The following is a 24,096-nucleotide window of genomic DNA, read 5'->3' as shown; positions in this document are numbered from 1 at the left end:
CTCAGTCCTCTTCTTTTTGTTATCTTTCTGAACGATATTACTGATGAGCTTTTAATTGAATGTTCTACATGTCTTTTTGTGGACAATACAGCTATTAAAATTCTCATCTTCATGCAGAGAAATTGAATATGCTCTTACCAGTAAAAGCGATTAGAAAAGATAAATAGGTAGGAAAAAGCATTGATGAAGATTTTCAGTACTTTGATTTGATGACATTATCAACATTTGAGTTGACATGCCACACTATACAGTACAGATAACTTGAAAACAGTTTAAAACAACTATATCATTTATTTGTATTTGTGAATAAATTCCATAACATTTAACATCTTGCAAGATTTCACATGATTCTAGGATAAATTGAAGTTAATTGATAAGAAGCACTATGTGTTTAACAAAAACAACAGGCCCATGGGTCATCTGACTATTGGCACATTATACAACACCTCAAAGAATAAAGCAGTAGCAAACAATTAAGGCAATACAAAGACATCTTTTAATAGGAAAAGTTCAGGTTCTGATATATTTTATTAATTAGACCATGAATTAAAGTCCCTGGATCCCCACCATTCTACAAGTTTAATATCCAGTCTCTTAGGGACTCTTAGTTATTTACAAGAATTCGTTTAAAGATTTTAGCCTATTAGACCCCTATGACCTTAAATGAAGGTCAAGGTCAATCATTTGAAAAACTTGATTTCAGCCTTTTTGACCCCTGTGACTTTGAATAAAGGTAAAGTCATTCATTTGAATAAACTTTGTAGCCTTTCATCCCAGCACGTCACAGGCCCAAAATCAGGTTCCTAGGTCTCATAGTTATTCAAAAGAAGTCATTTAAAGATTTTAGCCTACTTGGGTCAGATGACTTAAAAATAGGAACTACTTCATATCAATTTCACAAATGTCATCTGATCACACATATTACTCTTCTTTGTAAAATAAATAAAACAACTATTATATATAAGTTACAAATGTCCACAAAATACCTATAACAATAAACTTTCAATAGAAATAACAACTGAATTATATGGAATGCATTTTATGCCAAGCTGGTCTCCATAATTAATATTTATTCTATAAAATTAATTGAAAATAAATACTACTTCAATAAAAATAAGTATTGTAGTCATATTCATGAATGACATTTTATGTTAAATATAACTTGAACTCTATAAATTCATGTTTTATGAAAAACTCCAAACTGATTCTGTCACCTTAAAGTCATAAAAGATGTTGACTTAATAAAAACACAATAGCAACTATTTTCAAATGATTAACAAACATCTCAACTAAACATTTCATTTTCTTAAATAAACATAGCTGACTAGCTGCAAATGACACCAAATATTCATATATCTTTTTTCATTCTGAAAAAAAATATCAACTGTTTCTTAAACTATTAAATTGACAAACACAACTTAATAAATACATACCGACTGTTCATGATCAAGTCACATACATGTAAGAACACATCACATATCATTTCATATGAACAAATCATAGTACAAGTTAAATTCAAGCACTAATTATTCTCTCAATTCCATTTGGAAATCTGAAGATTAGTGATACATATTATATTTCCTTGTTGCTGTGTTTGTCAGCTTCAAGATCTCCTGGATAGGTTAAAAGGTACAGCAAAGTCATCAGTGTGATGAGATTACACATTTTCCCCATACTGGCCCATTACCAGGAACCAATCTAGGAAGTTCAGAATTCAAGTGTAATCAGTCAGTGCATCCTCTAGTTTGGTTCATTGATTGATTGATGGGGTTTAACCACCTTAATGTCCTTGTTACAGTTATAATGGAGCCCAGGACACTCTCTAGTTTGGGAAAGTCCTCCTGGGAACTTCCTGGCAATGGCCATCACATCTATTGGTGTGTCATCTGATCTTGTAGCAGGGTTAAGGTAACTCAACTTGGCGACGACTGTACCCTCAAATGGAAATTTCTTGATCATCTTGTCGACAACAGTGCAATAGAATTTCCTGACAGACCTTTAGAATAAAAAGAAAACAATTACCTGGTAGTGTCAAGCTTTTCTTTGGTAGGTTATCACAAATGAAATTCAAATTTCTTTAAAGTAATTATTATTGATAATAAATTATAACAAACTTCTATCATTGGTATTATCCTCCTAGAAACGCATTTAATTCAGATTATTGCAGAATTTGAAATATCCTTGATTAATCATTTAAAAATGTTTTACAAGTTATTTATAATACATATTCATGATTTATACACTTATATTGTTTAACTTACCCAAAAAATCTATTGATCAAGGATGGGGAAATGCTGTCTTCATTGTCGACTACATATGCCTCAGGCACAATGGTCCAATGTCCAAAAATTGTTGTGTAAAATAATTAAGAATTATCAATGATTAAAACATAAGGGTGTGACATTCATATAAAAATATAGACTTTATATTAACAAGAACTACAATCATACACATGATCATATACAAATTGAAATATTCTGTCATACTTCTTTTTCTTCAAAATAATTGCTACTTTTCATATATATTAGAATTATAGTAATACACGAAAAGTTGTGTTAAACCGTTTGAGTGGCTCTAGGATGAAAGCCAGAAACAAGTAGTACATTCTCATCTTGGGAGATGATAGTTGAGCATCAATTAACCTCTTGATTCGGCCAGACTTCGTCACCACATCATGAGAATTGAAGTACCTGTAGCTCTGGAGGGCTGGCCAGTGATCTAGCAGGCACTTCACTTCACACACTTCTCAAGGCTCAACCAATGGGTAGAACAATGTTCAGTATCTTGGTTGGCTCTACACCCCAAAACTTTGTAAATTCTTTGTACTTCTCTTTCCTGCTTGAGCTCAAAATTTATAATTTGACATATTTCTCTGTTAAATAATTGAATGATTAAGGATCCTTCTGGCCAGCCCTAATAAATTGTTCATGTCCCCTTTATCTACCCATACCTGTCAGTGTGTGATAGGTAGGTAGATAATTTATTCTTTTTATGATAAGACATCAAATACCTCATATTATTAGTTTTCTTTCTAAAACTGAAGTTGTAATAGTATAGAATTTTGGAATCAATTACCTCAAGCAGTATATATAATTTATATGAACCTGTAATAGAAATGGAAGTAGGTGTCCACCAACAGATCCTCAATGGGCATAGGCAGGGTCTTGACAGCTGCTAGAATGCACAGGTTGGCCAGGTGGCAGTTACATCCAACATAAAAAACATGTGGTTGTTTTTCTTTGATGTGGGTCATCACAAAGTTGTTCGTAACGGAGCAGTTGTTTGAGGCAAAGGAAACAACGTTCTTCCAACAAATATCATGATCTCTGCAAAAAAAAAAAAAAAAAAATCAAAATCACACTAGTCTTAACTAAATATGTACTAGCCAGTTAAGCTCAGCAATATTTATTGAATCTATAGGAAATTTATCATTTGAAATGAAAAATAACATATCTGGATATAAGTTTCTAATTTTTGATAATTCACCGTAATTTCCTGCGAATTGGCCATGGGGTATACAATTTTTTTTTTACATCAGAAGATGCCTAATGCGACTATCTGCCAATATGGGCTATCTGTGAATGCTATTACCAAATTTGAAAAATATGCGGGCTTTATGTTGGAAATAGCTCAAGTTACCCTCTTACTATTCTAGAATATTATCTCATTAGCTTTTATTTCTTGCATTTAAAACCTATTTCCAAAGAAAAAATATGCTATTGATAGCTTAATTTACATATCTTCGAATAAACCTATACCCCTTTTCTATATACCGCTGGTGCTAAACCTGTAGTGTCCATATACCTCTGGTGCTAAACCTGTAGTGTCTATATACCTCTGGTGCTAAACCTATATAGTGTCTATATACCTCTGGTGCTAAACCTGTATATATAATGTTCTGGTGTTAGACCTGATGTGTAAGTATACATCTGGTGCTAAAGCTGTAGTGTCTATATAACATATACCTCTGGTGCTATACCTGTAGTGTCTATATTCCTCTTTTAGTGCAAAACCTATAGTGTCTATATACCTCTGGTGCTAAACCTGTATATATAATGTTCTGGTGTTAGACCTGATGTGTAAGTATACATCTGGTGCTAAAGCTGTAGTGTCTATATAAACATATACCTGTGGTGCTAGACCTGTGATGTCTATATACCCTTGTTTTAGACCTGTAGTGTCTGTATTTAGCATGGTGTTTGACCTGTAGTGCCTATATAGCGGTAAGCCTGGTGCTAGATCTGCAGTGTCTATATAACATATACCTGTGGTGCTAGACCTGTGATGTCTATATACCCTTGTTTTAGACCTGTAGTGTCTGTATTAAGCATGGTGTTTGATCTGTAGTGCCTATATACCGGTAAGCCTGGTGCTAGATCTGTAGTGTCTATATAACCCTGGCGCTAGAGATGTTGTGTCTATATACCCTGGTGTTAGACCTGTAGTGTCTATATATACCCTGGTGTTAGAGTTGTAGTGTCTATATAACCCTGGTGTTAGACCTGTAGTGTCTATATAACCCTGGTGTTAGACCTGTAGTGTCTATATAACCCTGGTGTTAGACCTGTAGTGTCTATATAACCCTGGTGTTAGACCTGTAGTGTCTATATAACCCTGGTGTTAGGAATGTGGTGTCTATATACCCTGGTGTTAGGACTGTGGTGTCTATATACCCTGGTGTTAGAGCTGTAGTGTCTATATATCCCGATGTTAGACCTGTAGTGTCTATATACCCTGGTGTTAGGACTGTAGTGTCTATATAACCCTGGTGTTAGACCTGTAGTGTCTATATACCCTGGTGTTAGGGCTGTAGTGTCTATATACCCTGGTGTTAGGGCTGTAGTGTCTATATAACCCTGGTGCTAGAGCTGAAGTGTCTATATACCCCGGTGTTAGACCTGTAGTGTCTATATACCCTGGTGTTAGACCTGTAGTGTCTATATACCCTGGTGTTAGACCTGTAGTGTCTATATACCCTGGTGTTAGGGCTGTAGTGTCTATATAACCCTGGTGTTAGACCTGTAGTGTCTATATAACCCTGGTGTTAGACCTGTAGTGTCTATATAACCCTGGTGTTAGACCTGTAGTTTTTATATAACCCTGGTGTTAGACCTGTAGTTTCTATATAACCCTGGTGTTAGACCTGTAGTGTCTATATAACCCTGGTGCTAGAGCTGTAGTGTCTATATAACCCTGGTGTTAGAGTTGTTGTGTCTATATACCCTGGTGTTAGGGCTGTAGTGTCTATATACCCTGGTTTTAGAGTTGTGGTGTCTATATACCCTGGTGTTAGGGCTGTAGTGTCTATATATCCTGGTGTTTGGACTGTAGTGTCTATATAACCCTGGTGTTAGAGCTGTAGTGTCTATATAACCCTGGTGCTAGAGCTGTAGTGTCTATATAACCCTGGTGTTAGAGCTGTAGTGTCTATATAACCCTGGTGTTAGGACTGTAGTGTCTATATAACCCTGGTGTTAGGACTGTAGTGTCTATATAACCCTGGTGTTAGGACTGTAGTGTCTATATAACCCTGACCCTAGAGCTGTTGTGTCTATATAACCCTGGTGTTAGAGCTGTAGTGTCTATATAACCCTGGTGTTAGAGCTGTAGTGTCTATATAACCCTGGTGTTAGAGCTGTAGTGTCTATATAACCCTGGTGTTAGAGCTGTAGTGTCTATATAACCCTGGTGTTAGAGCTGTAGTGTCTATATAACCCTGGTGTTAGGACTGTAGTGTCTATATAACCCTGGTGTTAGGACTGTAGTGTCTATATAACTTTGGTGTTAGAGCTGTAGTGTCTATATAACCCTGGTGTTAGAGCTGTAGTGTCTATATAACCCTGGTGTTAGGACTGTGGTGTCTATATAACCCTAGAGCTGTTGTGTCTATATAACCCTGGTGCTAGAGCTGTAGTGTCTATATAACCCTGATGTTAGACCCGTAGTGTCTATATACCCTGGTGTTAGGGCTGTAGTGTCTATATAACCCTGGTGTAATGTGTATATACCCCTGGTTCTGGATTTAGTGTCGACATAAACATGGTGTTATACATATAGTGGTCTTAAAATGCCTTTGAAGGCAAAGACTTTGAAAAGGGAGGGAGGAATGCAGTGGGAATGGACTGGGTTGATCCGCGTTGACCAGGTAGTTCAGCGGTGGAGCATTATTCGGCTAGTGTTTGAGGGTCCTGGGTTTGAATCCCTGTCTGGCTGCTACATTTGCTCCTCTCCTGTACTGCATCTGGAAAAATATGGATCAGATGACGTTATAAATATAGCCACTGAAGTGTGTATTACTTAACTGTTTCAGGTATAAATGACAAAAAAGTTAAAAAGTGATTGGATGAGTTCTACAAAAAAAATCTTTGCTCCACTAGCACATGACAGGGTAAAGCGGTAATGATTTAAAGGGTGGTACTGCATATTGTTTCATAAAGCTACATATATGTCTTAGAAAGAAGGAATTCATACCATGCTCATGATCAGTTGCTCATGGAGCCATTTTGTTACTTGTTATCTCATGATCAATATGAATGCATCAAATAATGTACACGTAATATTTATCTGTAACTACACGTGTCACCGAGATTTTGTATCGGTATATAAGCTTACAATGGTGCAGTGTAAGCTTACATCTAGCTACGAGCCTTCTGTGATCTAGAATACCATAATGACCGCTTCACGTAGTTGAAGATGTTATTTTATGGAAGTGAATAATACTGAATATATATTTTGCCTACTTTATATCTTCAATGTAGTTCTCTTGATTATTTGTACACATAATCTTTATAATTTACGTTGTATTTTTATGCCTACCTTTAACACAGTTTCACCCATATTGGATCCATGTAATAGTAGTACAGGTACCGATCTTCGGACCAGTCTAAGCACCAGTGCTATTGCACTTGAATCAGATGAATTGAATGACATTGTAAAGATGAGGGTTTAGTGGGTTTCTTTTGGTGAACTGATGCCAACATACAATGAGCAAATAGTTGACCTGTACATCTATTATTTCCGGATTTCCGGATCTCGGAAAGGGATCTAAACTGTCCCTATAAAATATTAAACTTACACTAATTTATACACAATTGAATGTATCCAAAGTGATTAAACACACACACACACTTACAGAACTCTTATTGCATCTGATTCTTGCGCAAGAGCAGTAGGGCTGGTGCTTAGACTGATGTGAAGATTGGTACATGTACTTTATATTTTTATACCTCGATAAATTGCCATGACCTAGTCTTTCATTCAAGGTCAAAGGGGTCAAATAAGGCTAAACTCTCTAACTGACATCTTGTAACAGTCCTAGAGATCTGATATTGTGCCTGTAGCATGCTGGAATAAAAAGCTACCAAATTTGTTCAAATGAATGACCTGTGATGGCCTTCATGCAATGTCATAGGGGTCAAAAAAGGCTAAAACCTTTAATCAACGTCTTTAAATAACTGAGAGCCCTAGAGACTTGCTAATGGGCATGTAGCATGATTGGATAAAGAGCTACCAAGTACATGTATGTTCAAATGAATGACCTTGATCTTTATTCAAAGGTCACAGGGGTCAAATAAACTATTATCTTAAATGTACTTCTACAATTTTATACTATATGTTGTATTGCTGTGATGGACATCTTTGATTACTGATCAACTTAAAAAAAGAAAAACACTCGGTAGGAACCATATCAGGATAATTTCAAGCAAGTTTCAGCTAAATTGCACTGGTAGAACTTTAAAAGTTCAAAATGGGATTTCAATATGGCAGCTGTGTCAGCCATCTTAGACTTTTGATAGACCCCAAAAATAAGAACGCTTGGTCGAGACCATGTCAGGATCATTTCTTGCAAGTTTCAGCTAAATCGCACTAACTTGAGAAGAAATTCAAAATGTGAAAAGTTTACCCACAGCATATGAGGACGGACGAAATATGCATTTTGTGTCCGATGACCTAATTAACAAATAACCAAGGTAACACTTTTTTCTGTAAAATGTCATTTTCCAATTGGAAATATGGGTCACATTTCAAATGTGCAATTTTTTAAAAAATATCATTAAAAAATCTTCTTCGAGATCCAGAAGGCCCAGAGACCTAATATTAGGTCTGTAGCATGCTGACATAAATGACTACTAAGTTTGTTTATATGAATGACCTTGACTTTCATTCAAGGTCACATGGGCCAAAAATCCTAAAACTTCCAATGACTTTTTGTGAAGTTCTAGAATGCCTAGGAACCGAATATTAAGCCAGTGAGTAGCATGCTGACAAAATTAGCTACCATGTTTGTTAATATGAAGGACCTTGACCTTTATTCGAGGTCACATGGGCTAAAAAAAGTTGAAACCTTCCAATGACTTCTTGTTAAGTTCTAGAAAGCCTAGGAACTTAATATTAGGCCTGTAGCATGTTGCAATAAATGACTACCATGTTTTTTGATATGAATGACATTGACCATCATTCAAGGTCAAATGGGTTAAAAACTCATAAAATCTTCAAATGACTTCTGATGAAGTTCTAGAAAGCCTAGGAACCTAATATTAATCCAGTAGCATGCTGACATAATTGGCTACCATGTTTATTAATATGAACGACCTTGACCTTTATTCGAGGTCACATGGGCCAAAAAACCTGAAACCTTCCAATGACTTCTTGTGAAGTTCTAGAAAGCCTAGGAACCTAATATCAAGCAGGCCTGTAGCATGTTGCAATAAATGACTACCATGTTTTTTGATATGAATGACATTGACCATCATTCAAGGTCAAATGGGTTAAAAACTCATAAAATCTTCAAATGACTTCTGATGAAGTTCTAGAAAGCCTAGGAACCTAATATTAAGCCAGTAGCATGCTGACATAATTGGCTACCGTGTTTGTTAATATGAACGGCCTTGACCTTTATTTGAGCTCCCATGGGCCAAAAAACCTGAAACCTTCAAATGACTTTTTGTGAAGTTCTAGAATGCCTAGGAACCAAATATTAGGCCTGTATCATGTTGCAATAAATAACTACCATGTTTTTTTATATGAATGACATTGACCATCATTCAAGGTCAAATGGGTTAAAAACTCATAATATCTTCAAATGACTCCTTATAAAGTTCTAGAAGGCCTAGAGACCTTATATTAGGCATATTGCATGCTGACATCAATAGTTATCAAGCTTGTTAAAATGATTGACCTTGAACTATATCCGGGATCACAGGGACCAAAATTCCTAAAATCTTTGAACTACTTCTTGTCAAGATCTGAAAGGCCTACTGTAGGTAGAGACTTGAAACTGGACCGGTAGCATGTTGAAATAATTCTTTCTTTTTTTTTTTATTAATCTGGTCAATATATTGGTCGATAATAGATCTAACTTAAGTATGCTTTAGTCACACGTTAAGTGGTTCATCGAAGTATCCCATTTTGTAGTGTAAAACTTCACATTCCTTCTCAAGGTTCATATGCTAATGCTAAAATAATCATCCTTTATTTATGATTTAAATGATCATCTACTGTACAGTATACATTCTATTAAACAGACTAAAACATATTCTACGCTTACATTTATTTTAGTCATCGTATCCACTTCGACAGCTTTTTCCCAAAATTCATCCCATATGCAGACGCATCAGCATTTTTATCTTCTAACGCAAAAGATTCCACACTCTTACATAGTACATGGGGTTACTATTTAAGAGGACCATGTCAACAGTCAATAGTTGACTATTTAGTATGGAGCACGCGTTGAATAAACAAATAGCTCATTTTAAGAGAAATGTGCCTTGGTAGATTGAGCATAGCATATCAATTAACGAAAAATTAAAAAAAAAACAAAAACAAAAAAAACCCACAATCATCTGATTCGGTCTACTGACAATCCTTAATTGTCATTTGGCTATCCGATTACCTTTGTGTTGGAGGGGATATTTACAAGAGGAAAGGTGTGGCCTTCTACCCATGGACTCGACATTGCCAGGTAGGTCTAGGTTTTTTTATTCCCTACAAAACATGTTGGTTGAGGATATTGATTTTGGTTCAATCGTGTGTACATTAGATATGCTTTTTAGGGCTATAACTAATTTTCTGTGTGCAACAGGCTAGTGCCCTATTTGTGACTTTAGATATTAGATACTTTCAATTCCAATATTTCTCAATTACCTCAGACACTTACTCAAGACATCAAATAACAATTTCCTTTAATTTCCAGACTATAACTCGAATCTGTTTACTGTCAGTAACTTATATATAACAGGTCAGTGCCTCAGTTGTGCCATTTATTAATGAATATCTTCCATTTTGATATTTTCTCTATTTTTATAGAAACATATTAAATTCTCATCTATGACAACCTGAATCTCTATTTTCTAGATGCGCAACCATGAAATACATAGATTCTACTTTAAATATATATTCTACTGCAGGGCACGAGGGATATTGTGGCACCTTGTTCTACAGGTATTCTATCCTCTGTACTCCAGGGGTTACTATCACTCTCTTTATATCAACCTCTGGAATATGTCATAGCAAAACTGAAGGTTCTGTGTGCGATGAAAGATGAGGCAGGTAAATTGCTCCTTTGATGTACATCAAAAGAATCGAAAAAGGTACCGGTATGCTGTGGTTGAATGTATGCCTTTGAAGTTGGGCGCCACTGTCTACATATTCTTCAAACATACTCTTCAAAGGAAGAGTCAGTCTGTAGATCTATTATTACTAGTTTTTTTTATTCCATTGCAAAAGTAATTTGTGGCTTACTTTGTGCAACACTTTTGTGAAAGAGCAATATCAAAATTTCATTTCATTATAACACCCCCTGATTTCTTTCATTTTGAAGTGCCTTGGATTCTTATAATGTTGACAAAGCTGAATCATTCAATCCATAACAGCTTAATACTAATTTACCAAATATAGCAACATAGAAATCAGGTCACTTCCTTCACAGTGGAAATATGAACAGGCAGACAAACAGAACAAATTTTACAAACCAATACCCAATTTTAAATGTGACTGCCAAAGCAAGAATTTATATGTTGAAAACAACAAAAATAGTTTTATTTTTATATAAAATATGTATTTAAGGATTAAAGTCTCTTTCTGGTGGTTCTATCGAAGGATAAAGTTGAGTAGGGTATCGATATTTGGGAATGGACCGCGAAGCGGTCATGAAACAAATATCGATACCCTACTCAACTTTATCCTTCGATAGAACCACCAGAATGAGACTTTAATCCTTATATTTACAGTCTTAACTATTATTTTCATAACTCAAATTTACCCGTAATAGTGTTTATGGCATTTGTAGGACCTAAAATTGAATTATATCGTTTAGTTCCGACAGGCATTTGGAACAGCCACTCGAAGTGGCGGAAATTCCCGCCAATTTACAATGAACATACAAAAAAATGAGTTCCGTCTTATGATGCATATATCTGGGGTTTCCCGGTATGGAACTATAAATCGTTTTATTTATCTTTTGTTAAAAACCATGGTGCAAAGCCGTTTGGTTTTAATCTTTTACTTCGTATGATTACACACGCTTACACAATTCATAACGTGTGGCAGGATATTTAACGTAGTTGTGACGCGGCGTCCGATTCAAACCGCCTGTATCAAGGAGGTGTGACAAACAGAGAGTTTCTTCAATTTTGTGATCACTTGAGTTCTTCTTAATCAGTTCACGTTTGAAATTACTTGAATACACGGATGTTTTACATAGTTCCATGTCATTATTTCCGGATTTTGGAGATTTTCAAATGTATCGGACGTCGTTTCGATGAACATGTACAAACACAGGTAGGCCCACTACTGTAAAACGTTTTACCCACTACTCACAATGTTAGCGTTATATATGATATTGTTGTTTCATTCAAAAAATCACATTCACAGTATAAATATTAAGATATCTATAACAAAGTATAATCTTGTAAAACTACAATTGAAGGATTTTCCGTTTACATTATTGATATTTCGGTAATCAACCCAAACGTACATTGTGTATGTCAAGGGCCTAACTCTCGCCGATTCACTGTAGTGTAACTGATGTTCAGGACTTGTCACGGTCCACTGTATGCGCGAACATAAAATGGCTATCTATCGTGCTAGGTCGTTTATGGTTTAAAAGTTATGCATAACTGAAAGAACTGATGTTGTCCTGGACATTTCTTATCCATTTTTTGCGTAACAACCAAAGTATGTTAAAAATAACAAATTATTGGATGTAGATCTACATGTTGTAGAGAACAAACACACACCACACGAAACACAAACTTGTAAAATCTTCTGCTACACGTCTCTTCGGAATGTTCAATCTTATCTTTCGAACGGGGAGAAGACATTGCGGCACAAAGTGGTGAGTGACCATTACAATCTATAGTATAACTTGTCTTTTCTACAATTGGTATTTACAAGCACGAACTATAATTATATGTGTATCAAATAATTATTTTGATTATTGTACTCTGTTCCAATCGTTCACGTAAGATTCGACCTACTGAATACAAGTATCTGATTTGGAACCATCTTTCTCTGCGTTTCTAGTCCAATCATAAATTCAAGTTCCGCGACCGGCTCCAAATTGGCAGCGTGACACATACTCAAATCTATCGATAAATCAAAGTTGTGTAGCCTTTGGTTGACAAATCAAAGGGTTTATTAATATCATGTCACCACTGACTGATATATTTGTCTACATTAAGTATTTCAATTATCGGTTGATCATGAGTGTATGTCCAAATTACACTGGACAAATTAACGAAGTCACTACACTATTATTTGGTCAAACAGTTCTATATCACAGTTGTTTGCTAACAAGGCAAATTTTTAACGTGTTTTTTACTTCAAGTAATTGATTTTATTTCCAAACAGTTTTCAATACAAAGGTCCCATCTGCTAATTACTTTCTTTTTGAAGAGTTTGTTTTATATTTTCCATGTTTATGGGAAATTTTAGTTTCAAGACTGCATTAATACTTTACCAATATGCCAGCTCGATTCATAATACCTTATCGTACAGGTTTCAAATTTTTTGGTTTGTTCAAACAGTCATATTACCATGGTAATCTTATCTTTCTTTGTGTACTTGAAAGTACGTTGTTCTTTGTTATATCACACAAAAATCTTAAGTGAAAAAAAAAAAATAGTAGTCTATAATTGGAGATGACCTTAGTTTTGGACAGCTTTAATTGACCATGATTTTATTCCATACTATGTATAACTAGAATGAAATATAATATACATGTATCAAGATAGTACCAATATATCTATAATGGCAAGTGGTATGCTTTAATTTTTGTCTCCACCATACATTCAAAGAAGGGGGAGATAATCCTGTTACATTTTTTTTTCTCTGCAATTCTGTAACTTGGAGCTGTTTGCCAGTCAAACTACACACTGTATTGCATGTAACTAAGTTTCTAATTATTGTCATTTATGTGAAAACAAAACAAACAAATCTAACAGAAAATTGATAATGGTATTACAATAAGTAATTGTAAAACATATTTCCATAGTGACTTTAATTTCCTGCCTTAGTGTTTCATTGCAGCAATTGATTCCACAATTTTATAGTCATAGATTTGCAGTATCTATAACTTAGAAGTAAGTTATTCCATTACAATAAGTCTCTCTACGGATGTATAATTCACATAGGCATGCTTTACAACTACCTGGACTATTCAGTATTTATAACACCCATACACTCACATGATAGTGTGACACACGATCAAACTTTACAATCAATGCTATTAGTGTATCTGGGTAGATCATCCACTATGGCAATACTATATCACTGTCTTAAGGACCCTAACATCAGTGATCTAGAGTGATATTAAAGGCCAATCAATCTAATTATAACATTGGATTTAACTCTAAGCCACAATCAAGTCCTTGATATAAATTTTCAAGGACAATAAACCCTATCCTAGTCTTTGATCTGACATCAGAAATCTTGTTGCCATGGAAAACAAACCACATTCTAGTTCTAGATCAATCATCCGCATACATAAATGACCGACCATATCCCTATCCTTGACCTGACACAAGACAACAAACTATGTCCTCACATTCTTGATCTGACGCCAAACAACAAACCATGTCCTCATTCTTGATCTGACACCAGACAACAGGTCATATCCTAGTCCTTGGTCTGACACCAGACAACAGGTCATATCCTAGTCCTTGGTTTGACACCAGACGACAGGCCATATCCTAGTCCTTGGTCTGACACAAGACAACGGGCCATATCCTAGTCCTTGGTCTGACACCAGACAACAGGCCATATCCTAGTCCTTGATCTGACACCACACACCCCAGTTTGTCATGGACAACAAACCATATCCTCTATCCTTGATCTAACACCAAACAACAGACCATATTCTAGTCCTTAATTTGAAACCCGACATCCCATTGTCATGGACAACAAACCATATCCTAGTTATCGATCTGACACCACGCATGCAGTTGTCATGGACAACAGACCATATCCTAGCCCTTGATCTGACAGCATTCTGTTGTCATGGACAACAGACTATATTCTAGTTCATTTATCTGACATCAAGACATGTCATTGACATCAGTCTATATAATTGTCCTTGATTTAACATCAGACATCCATTTGTGGTGAACTACAGACAGTGCTGCATCCTCACATTCACATGTATTCTTGTTTCTAGGCTCATAACTTAGTCCTTGATCGACCAATGTTCCTTATCAGGTGGTAGTGGGCAGACCACAGGTTTCACTGTAAAGAACTGAACCTTGTTTTCTTCATCCCATGTTCTGTCTATTTCCCCATCCTCTTCTGTGCTCTAGGAAAAAATCAATATAGAAAGAAAATTATCAAGCACCTAAATACATGTATATATACTAAATGCAATTTAGACATCATCAGATGTAGTTTTTAGAAACAAATCTCTCCTGAATCCCTAAAGGAAAGCACAGTCAGTACTGTACATACAATTTATTGCACCAGCTCTAAAACATACTTTGATCGTGTAAACAGACGGTTAATGCAGTATATATTTTTGAATACAAATGAACATGATTTGAACTACTGTGATAATTGAGCAAGAAGCCTATCTATACAGTTCATCAAGATGAACAGATTGCCAGAACTTATGCTTTGTTAGTGATTTGAATCTATGTGTCTTGTGATGTTGGACGTCTCACCTGCCTATCTACCAGACTACCCTAAGCCTCCACAATTACAGGAGGCCAAAATGAGCCTTAAACGGTCATCAAGATTGTTTAATACACATATCATAGTACATACTGAAATACAGGAGGTATGTGTATGTGTTATGTATGTTTAATCGATTGTAAACATATTTTAACCACCAATAGTGACCCTTGAATGAAGGTCAAGGTCATTCAATTTGAACAACTTTGATAATCCTGTTATCTAAGCATGCTTAACAGATGCCTGCAATTAGTACACAGTGGTCCTTTGTTTTAGCCTATTTGATACCCCTAGTGACACTAGATTGATAAGATTTCAAGATTCATTTCATTTGAACAAACTTGATTGGCCTTCAATCCCAGCATTGCTGCAGGCCCCAATATATGAGTGCCTTTGGACCTTTTGGTTTTTGATGAAGAAGTTTGTTTAAAAGACTGCTAGCCTATTTGATTTCCCTGTGACCTTCAATGAAGGTCAGATTGAAGGACATGGTCATTCATTTGAACAAGCTTGGTAAGCCCTTTCACCCTAAGCATGTCAAAGGCCAAATGACCAGTCTCTAGGAACTCAATAGTTATTCTACAAGAAGGGGTTTATATGCATTTAGCCCTTTTGACTCCTGTGACCTTAGAATGATGCATCTATGGCCAATTCATTTGGAACAAACTTGGTAGCCCTTCATCCCAGCCGTAACCACAGGCCCAAATTATAGAGTAACTCTATATCCTTTTGGTTTCTATGAAGATAGAAGTATGTAGTAGGGTCCATATTTTGATGTGGTTTTATGGTAATAATTAAAAGTGGTAGTATACAAGTGTAATTTGTAAGTGTGGTTTACAAATATTTGCAAACTTATATACGACTTTGCTGTGTATAGTAATAGTATGTATGTAACTTATGCCGAGTCCGTTATTTAACTCGCTGTGCGGTAATATATCGTATATATTCGCGAGCCGCTGCGGTGTGACTATATGTAGTAGTTTACGTAATATGTTTGTGGTACACCGTTATTAAATGTGCTACCTGACGGGACTTTTTAATGACAGGACACGGAAATTTGAAGGGTTACTCGACCATGTTATCGCAGTGGTTTTGTTTGGTCTGTTGTCGAGTCAGTTTAACGTTATTTGATAAATATCTTTTTGTTTTGTAATTCGGTATTTGATTATGCGTCCCTGGTGCTTGTTGGACCGATTTGGTCTTGATACGCTTCAGAGAAGAGAAATTCTTTATCTTGGGTAAGACTTGCTCTTTTCGACTTGTTCTATATATTTGGTTCTTTCTTCTTGTGTTATATTACATTATTCTCTATTTTGCCCCGAGTTAATGTAACATGGTTTTGATTGTGATTAGTGGAATTTAAAGATATTTTTATAATATGATTTAATATACTGTTAATACGTTGGAGTGTTTAAATCGAGTTCCCGATTATTGTAATAGTAAAGTGTGGTAATTGATTCTGTGTTATTTATTTCTGAAATGAAGTCACGAATTGTAGTTCTTTTTATTTTTGTCGGTCAATTCTGGTGGTGATATGCATTGGTCGTACTCATGACGTACGGATTTAGTTTACTTCATATTAGCATGGTTACACCACTTACGGGTTTGTAAGAGGGTGTTATTTCTTTCTTTTATCATAGATATTTTTCTATATTATACAGTTTTCGGTATTTGTGTGAAATGTAAAGTTTGTCCTTTGAAAGTTTATTCGCGTGATTCGGTGTTGTGAATGAATGATATGACAGATTTGAGAGTTGAATATTCCTAATTGTCTTTTATTATAATTTACAGAATGTTTTTAAAATGGAATAAAACATCATAAAGGAAATGAACCCAGCGGTTTGTCCTGTCAGAGTTGCAACTGTCATTTATTCAGACCTAATCCTGTCTTATTGATTGCCAGCGGTTTGTCAAATTCCACCAGCGCTACAAGTAATCTAAAAGATTTTGAGACTTTTGACCCCTGTGACCTTGAGAAATAAGTCAAGGGTCATTCATTAGAACAATTTAGCAGCCCCTTCATCCACCCAGCATGCTACAGGCCAAATATCATACCGCTGGGCTTTTTGGTTATTGAGAAGAAGTCATTTGAATGAAAAGTTTACGCATGGCAGACGGCGCTATGGTGTACGACGGACGGTTCTTGCGAGGTCGTGCCGACGGACGGTGCATGATGACAATCAGGTCATCCTGAGCCCACCCAAATGGACCCCCAAGGTTCAGGATGACCTAATATCCCTACCATCCTTTCCATTCATCCCCAGTTTCGAGCCTTTTTGTAACTCTGCTGGATCATCAAGCTTATGGTTTTGGTTTCTTTCTTTCTCCTCTATTCCTCTTTCTCCTATGTCCTCTTTGTCCCTTTTCAGGGTCTGCTGGGCCCAGTCCGGAATACTGTGCGCTGAATAGTCAGAAATATGAAGACCAATACTTTTTCACTCCTAAACAAAAGATTCCCAGATGGATATTTGGCCCCGACCAATAGAATTATCTATGGTAATTAATAAAAATAATAAACATTGAAAGATGAATTTTGTCTCTGCTTTACAAAACTTTCTACAGTATATTAAATCCAAGATGTTAGGTCTGTTGGACTATCATTGCTAGACATGATTGCTCCAAAAATGTATTATGCAATAAATCTGGGCCTAGTGCCGGTCACTTATAAATATGAAAAAGATTGAGATCCTTTAGTATTTTCTTGGTTTGTAGTGAGTTACTACCTTCAACTAATAAAATCCAAATAACGCAGCCCTGCTTGGACCATAATGTTGAATGATCAGGTCACAAAATGCGATATGCACATACAACGACCCATAGGAAAACCTACTATGTGAAATGTATGAAACAGATCGCTTTCGTTCTTTCTGTTCAGCGTGAAATAGTGTTAACTCACATTTTCATTCAACTATCAAAATCCAAAATGTTCTTTCCTGTCTGACCATCTTGTTGATCCGATACAGTACCAAAATTTGCAATATGCACAACACGAGCAACCTAGGGAATCATCCAGTATGAAAATTTGTGACAGATTCCTTCAGCACTTTGTGAGAATTTAGCAGTTTAACAAATTGTTTAAGTTGCTTTAAGTATCAAAAATTACAAGTTGATCTGCATGGCGACCATCTAGTTGATTGATTGGTTCTCCTAAATGCAAATATGCATGAACTAGTGGCCCTAAGAGAACCCAACTCAATGAATATTTTGAGAAAGATCCCATTCAGTATTTTCTAAGAATATATGGTAACTAAATTTAAATATTATCATCTAAGAGGACTTCCATGAGCGGACATCCTTGTTAAACTGATTGATCCCCAAAATTCAATAAGGCCAACTAGGGCTCTAGGGAAACCTACATATTTAAATTTGGAAAAATCTACTAAGTACTTCATTGGGAGAAGTATTCAGTAACTTGAATTGTTAAAAGGACGGTACAGGGTATGTTAGGCGTTTTTGAATAAGCCCACCATCTGACGATTGTGTGCTAAAAAGCTGATCACTTATTTTGGATTTGGAAGAAGAATGTAATTTATATGGAAGATTTCAGTTGTAACATTATCTATGAAATAAGAAATTATTATTATGGTTTCACAACATGAACTGTCCCTTCTCTCAATTTGTAAGAATCACCTACAACACCATTTGGACATGAATGAAATGCATTGTATACATTGTAACAAGGGAATCTATAATGAGGTTAGGAACACTGACAGGATTATATAATCTTATCTTTACATAATCCATTATAGAGTTCTTGATGTTAGGATATTTGAATTAATTTTAATCTTCCTGTACCTAATCGGTGGTGAACAAAAGAAGATCATATCTGAACCGGTTGCCCGAGGGGTAATTCTGTGAACGTCCAAACCTTAGGCTACCCCTCAGGTATTGGGTATTGTTTTTGCTCTGTCAATGCTCTTGAGGTATGGGAGATGATTCTTTTTCTCCCCTCATATAAACAAGCTCAGGTAAATCACTAACGGTTAAAAGCACTGTGAAAAAATCAGACCAGTCAATGATGTGAAAAGAATACTATGTCTTTAGTTTGAGTACAAATATGTCATTGTTTTCTCTGAAAAATACAGATGTTTATGCTCACTAACACGATGACCATCAAGATAACTACCCCCTAGTGATGATAGACTTTGTTATTTGCAATTACTTATGCATCATAAACGGATAAGCATTAAAAAAACAACACCATTATATATTTGGAGATTGGGACCTAACCCTGTGCCATATTGTGTGCTGTAAGGTATCCTTATTTTGAGTTAACAAGTTCCGTAGATATTCCTCCGTTAAGAGAGAGTGGGAATAATGGGATATCCAACATCCAACCCAAAACCTGCTTCTGAATACAAGTCCCTATATGTAATTAATGGAAAGGCCGCATAGTCTAAAAAAAAACCAAGAAAAGCAACGCTTAATTGCTCATCTAACTTACTGTATCGGAAAATGCTAAGTTCGTTTAAAAAAGAATATATAGCAGGTCAAAAGAGAGCATTTAAAGTCTGGTCATTCAGTGCTAGTTAGCTGAATTAATCAGGTAAGTGTGACTCCCTTTATTCTATTGGTGGGAGAGTATTTGGCTGAGGAGGTGTGGTGGTGATTATAAGACTACGAATCCAGGTAATCATCTAATTAACGATGTAAATAGTGAGATACCATCCATTTACTAAAAGTAGATTCAAAAATCTCTATAAAAATTGTAGTACAAATACAGTAAATATAGGTAATTCATAAATGTTTAGCTCATTCATGTTCATTATTATGTTTAGCCAGTTTCTTATAATCCAAAGACTATTACAATCAAGAAGTCCATAAACACAACAGTTATATTGCTACCACAATTGTCTACCTTTCTACAACTAGATCACTAACCAAAATGTTGTCTCCACTGTGTGTAGAAATATAAATTTTCAAAGATTCACCATTAGATCTTAATAATGCAGTGTGATTGCCGCCCGTCATATACCGAGTATCAAATTACAATGACTGATTTATTAAATCAATCATTTAAATAAGTTTTTTTTTTTAAATGTGTTCATACTGGTGGTTTCTTTTTCTCGTAATTCTGTTTTCCTGGCTCCAGCTGTCATATCATTGAAATCTCTCTCTTACATTCTTAACATTTGAATTTCAACTGTTAAAAGGAGAACAAAGAATTTCACAGTACAATGGATTCCTATTTATTTGCTAGATAGTGTTAGGACATATTTATCGGAGTCAACTTTACAGCCCTGTAAAATATAAGTATTCCTGTTTACAATTCTAAATTACTCGAATAGACACATTGGCTGGTCAGCTTGATCTAGTACGCTGATCGCAGTAGAATTAGAATTTAATTGCTATTAATAACTAAAGGCACTGAATTGCTGAAAGCATCTGCTGCTCGACTGATTTCCCCCCTGACTTAACAATGCTCGCCAAACAAACATTGAGAAGTTGTACATATGTGTTTGATTACATTGTGTTCATTAAATCACAGTATTAAGACAAGAGGCCCCTAAGGGCCTTACAAACGGTCAACTGTCTACCTTGCGTCAATAGTAAAATTAATTATATTTTTGTGTCACCTACTTTGTCATGTATTCATATCAGTGATCATTTTCAATTTCTTTATAACAAATTTTTATTTCAAACAAGAGGCCCAAGGGCCTAGAAAATATAGGAACTTATTTATACATAGTGTCTTGGTTGTCATTCTTCGGATTTGGTTAATAAACCAGAGAATGATAACAATACTTTGTATGGACCATTGTAAGGATCATTTCATGCATGTTTCCATCAGCCAAAATCCCTTCGGTTGACGAACCTGAGAAGAAGTTTGGCAAAATGTGTTTTGTATCAAGATGGGGCGGCCTGTCACTTGGCCGGCCATCTTGGTATATAGCACGGAATTGACCCGAAAAAAATAACAACACTTTGTCTGGACCAGGTCAGGTTCATTTCTTGCAAGTTTCAGGCCAAATCGCGACTGGTAAGAATCTTGAGGGAAGAAAGTTCTAAAAGATGTTTTTCAAGGATTGGGGCTGTGGCCGCCATCTTGGATTTCGGATTCGACCCTAAAATTAACAAGGACTTTGTCGCGGGACCTATGTCAGGTTCATTTCATGCAGAGTTTTCAGCGAAATCGCACTGGATAGAACTAGAGAAAGTTCAAAAATGTGTTTGTTCTAAGTATGGCCGCTGTGGCGGTCCATCCTTGATTTTCGGATCGACCCCGGAATAATAACAACTCTTTGTCGGGGACCATGTCATGATCTTTTCATGCCAAGTTTCGAGCAAAAATCGCACCGGTATGAAACTGAGTAGAAGTTTCAAAATAAGTTTTTCACAAGATGGAGACTGTGGGGGACTGGCCATCTTGGTTGACTTTAGGATCGACCCACGTAAATTAACCACACTTTGTCGGGAACCGTATGTCAGGATACATTTCTTGCATGTTTACAAGCAAATCGCACGAGTAGAAACTTGAGGGTGAGAAGTTTTATTAAAATGTGTTTTCATGATGGCGGCAGGGTCGTGGCGGCCCAATCTTGGGGATTTCGGAGAGACTCGATATAATAACAACACTTTGGCGGGTCCATTTTACAGGATCATTCCATGCAAAGTTATCAGCCAAATCGACCACCCGTAGAACATGTAGATGGAAGTTCAAATCGTTGGTGTTCAAGGATGGGCGCCTGTGGCGGCCATACTTGGAGTTTCGGAACGACCCGGAAAAATAACAAACACTTGTTGTCTGGGACCGATGTCAGGATCATTCACATGCAAGTTTCAGCCCAAATCGCAACCGGGTTTCAGAACTTGAAGAAGTAAGTTTAAAATCGTGTTTTCAAGATGGCTGGCTTGTGTGGAGGCATTATTGGGATTTTTCGATCCGACCCCGAAAATAAACAACACTTTGTCGGGACCATCTCAGGATCATTTCATGGTAAGTTTCAGATCAATTCCACTGGTCGAAACTTGAGGAAGAATTTCAAAAATGTGAACAAAGTTAATAGCACCAGCGGAACTTGCGCACGGCGCACACGTCGGGAACGGCGCACGGACGTCGGTACTAAACATGATGACTATATAGGGTAATACCTGACCAAAATAATGGATTTAATTGTTTTGTTTCACTTATTATGTTGTTTTGTTCATTAAATTATTGGCCACTAGCCAGTTAAGCTCAGCAATATTTATTGAATCTATAGGAAATTTATCATTTGAAATGAAAAATAACATATCTGGATATAAGTTTTTAATTTTTGATAATTCACCGTAATTTCCTGCGAATTGGCCATGGGGTATACAATTTTTTTACATCAGAAGATGCCTAATGCGACTATCTGCCAATATGGGCTATCTGTGAATACTATTACCAAATTTGAAAAATATGTGGGCTTTATGTTGGAAATAGCTCAAGTTACCCTCTTACTATTCTAGAATATTATCTCATTAGCTTATATTTCTTGCATTTAAAACCTATTTCCAAAGAAAAAATATGCTATTGATAGCTTAATTTACATATCTTCGAATAAACCTATACCCCTTTTGTATATACTGCTGGTGCTAAACCTGTAGTGTCCATATACCTCTGGTGCTATACCTGTAGTGTCTATATTCCTCTGGTGCAAAACCTATAGTGTCTATATACCTCTGGTGCTAAACCTGTATATATAATGTTCTGGTGTTTAGACCTGCACGTGTAAAGGTATACATCGGTGCTAAAGGCTGTAAGAGTCCTTTCTATATAACAAATAACCCCTGTGGTTAGTGCTGAGTCTCAGAACCTTGATGTCAATATAAAACGCCTTGTTTAAGACCTTATTAAGCATGTTGTTTGACCTGAAGTGCCTATATACCGGGTAAGCCTGGTGCTAGATCTGTAGTGTCTATAGTTAACCCTCTGAGCTATAGTGTGATGTGGTTAGATATACCACTCGGTGGGTTAGTTCTCCGTGTTAAGTAGGCATATCTAACCCTGTAGTTGTGATGAGTTGTTGTTTTGATCAGTATCCTATACAACACTCGGTGTTGTTTAGACCCAGTAACGTGCTCTATCAATAAAACTAGCTGTGCTAGATCCCTGTAGGGTCCTAAATTTCTAACCCTCGGGGGATAGGTTTAGGACCTTGGTAGTGTCGTGAATAACCCTGGTGGTTCTTAGTACATGTAGGTTTCAATAATAACCGCTGGTTGCTAGACCTGTAGTTGTGCTAGAGAAATGTAATACCTGTGGTGTTTGCTAGACCATGCAGGTCCTATATACACTTGTTTTAGATCTTGTATTTAAACCTGGTGCTAGCTTCCTGCAGTGGCCTTCAATATCAACCCAGGGTGGCTAGAGATAGTTGTCTCTGACTATTTATACACCGCTGTTGCTTAGATCCTGGAGGTGTCTTTTATACCATAGTATTAGACCTGTAGTGTCTATATACCCTGGGTGTTAGAGTTGAAGTGTCTATATAACCCTGATGTTAGACCTGTAGTGCCTATATACCGGTAAGCCTGGTGCTAGATCTGTAGTGTCTATATAACCCTGATGTTAGACCTGTAGTGTCTATATACCCTGGTGTTAGAGTTGAAGTGTCTATATAACTCTGTGTTAGAGCTGTAGTGTCTATATACCCTGGTGTTAGGACTGTAGTGTCTATATACCCTGGTGTTAGGGCTGTAGTGTCTATATACCCTGATGCTAGAGTTGAAGTTTCTATATAACCCTGGTGTTAGACCTGTGGTGTCTATATACCCTGGTGTTAGAGTTGAAGTTTCTATATAACCCTGGTGTTAGACCCGTAGTGTCTATATACCCTGGTGTTAGAGTTGAAGTATCTATACAACCCTGGTGTTAGACCTGTAGTGTCTATATAATTCTGGTGTTAGACCTGTAGTGTCTATATAACCCTGGTGCTAGAGCTGTAGTGTCTATATAACCCTGGTGCTAGA

General features: G+C 36.3%; 1 long non-coding RNA gene across 3 annotated transcripts; it reads right to left on the bottom strand.

Moving 5' to 3' along the window:
* Positions 1-271: 271 nt before the first annotated feature.
* On the bottom strand, positions 272-23,716 carry LOC138331557 (uncharacterized). Of its 3 annotated transcripts, none has more exons than XR_011209701.1 (4): positions 23,702-23,716; positions 3,105-4,439; positions 2,262-2,844; positions 272-1,996 (listed from the first exon to the last, which is right to left on the bottom strand). It is a non-coding gene; the product is annotated as an uncharacterized lncRNA (long non-coding RNA). The 3 variants fall into 3 exon arrangements; XR_011209700.1 differs by lacking the exon at positions 23,702-23,716 and having other exon boundaries at positions 3,105-3,965; positions 4,129-5,831; XR_011209699.1 differs by lacking the exons at positions 3,105-4,439; positions 23,702-23,716 and having other exon boundaries at positions 2,262-3,096.
* Between the last annotated feature and the right edge of the window lie 380 nt (positions 23,717-24,096).

Source organism: Argopecten irradians, chromosome 9 (assembly GCF_041381155.1).
Source record: "Argopecten irradians isolate NY chromosome 9, Ai_NY, whole genome shotgun sequence".
Lineage (NCBI taxonomy): Eukaryota > Metazoa > Mollusca > Bivalvia > Pectinida > Pectinidae > Argopecten > Argopecten irradians.
This window is presented reverse-complemented; position numbering and strand designations above follow the sequence as displayed.